This window comes from Macaca thibetana, chromosome X, assembly GCF_024542745.1.
Source record: "Macaca thibetana thibetana isolate TM-01 chromosome X, ASM2454274v1, whole genome shotgun sequence".
NCBI lineage: Eukaryota > Metazoa > Chordata > Mammalia > Primates > Cercopithecidae > Macaca > Macaca thibetana.
In genome coordinates, this window is record NC_065598.1 from 96,607,134 (window position 1) to 96,608,708 (window position 1,575).

Sequence of the window (1,575 nt, forward strand, 5' to 3'; positions counted from 1 at the left end):
AAATTTAACCTTTTATGACTGGGAGAAAGAACTCAAGTCTCTGTGCCTTCACAGTCTTGAATATCTTTGCTTGTTTCACTTACATTTACCTCACTCAAGATTCTTAGTGTCATCGACATGACTGGTTAAGAAGTCAGGACTTTTCAACAAAGTTTTCTGCCAGTGCCCCACAAATCATGACTGTGATCTCCCAGATTCTTTGATTCTCCACTAGGTTCCCTTTCTCTTCCATTCAAAGCCCCAAATAACATTTATCCTATATATTTTGTCCCGTTTTTTGTAAATATGCTTCTTTGCTTGTGTTCTCCCTACATTTTCATACCATACCTATATCGTTAATTGAGGCTCAGTCATAACATCAACAACAGCATGAAACATCCCACCTTCTGTCTTCATTTTGCTATGAACTGGAGGCAAAGGAAATGCTGTCACTCAGGGAGGATATCAATGAAGGGAAAGACTCTCACAGACTGAGGCAGGAGTCACTAGCACAGAGTGTATAAGTGAAATCTAAAGATAAAAAAGAAAGCACTTGGGATACATCCCTTGCACACATCTCCTCTTTTATAACCAGTAGAGTGAAGTTGGTTGCTGAAGTCATAGAACCAATAGTCTGTTTTTCAAAGATGGCTGATGATAGCAGAACAAGCCCTGGCTAAGTCCCCCACCCTTTTCTTGAGTAGTTCATTGTTATGAGCCACGGACCCACAATCACCAGGTCACATGTTCTATACTCTTTCCCAGAAACAGTGATGAAATATGCTGAGCCATCCACATTTCCTCAGTTATATTGAGAGGCAGGCGATGTAACAATTAAGCAGTCTCTGAAGCCAGAGCAACCTGAGCTCAAACCATGCCTTAGCTTGCTTGTTGTGGGACCTAGGGAAAGTTACTGAAACTTCTTTAGAGATGTTTATCAATAAAATGGGTATAGTTGACTGGCTTCAAGATTTCTTGACCACTTGATGTATTTGCCCTGCATAATTCCTAAGACTGTGATTATAATGGATTTTACTCTCATGATTAGGTTTTTACATAGCACAGCTGACTTTAATACAGGGAGATTATTTGGCTAGACCTTGCCTAAACACAAGAGCCATTTAAAAGCAGAGTTCTCCCCAGCCGGTCAAAAGAATCTCTGGTCAGAGATTCACAGCATAAGGTTTCAATGTGCCATCACTGGCTCTGAGATGTAGAAACCCACATGTAAGGACCAAAAAGAAGCCCCTAGGAGCTAAGAGCTACAGCCCTCCAGTCAACAGCCAACAAAGAAAAAAGGACCTCGGTCCTACAACCACAACCAACCAAATTCTGCCAACAAGAAAAATGAGCTTGGAAGCTGATTCTTCCCCCAAAGATTCCGGATAAGAGTCCAACACCTTGATTTCAGCCTTGTGAGATCCTAATCAAAGAACCCACTCGTGTCCACCCAAACTTCTGACCTACAGAACTGTGAGCTAATAAATGAGTGTTGCTGTAAGCCACTAAGTTTGTGGAAATTTGTTACACAGCAATGGAAAACCAATACAATGAGGACAGAGCAAGTGCTTAATAAATGTTAGCTTTTACTATTAC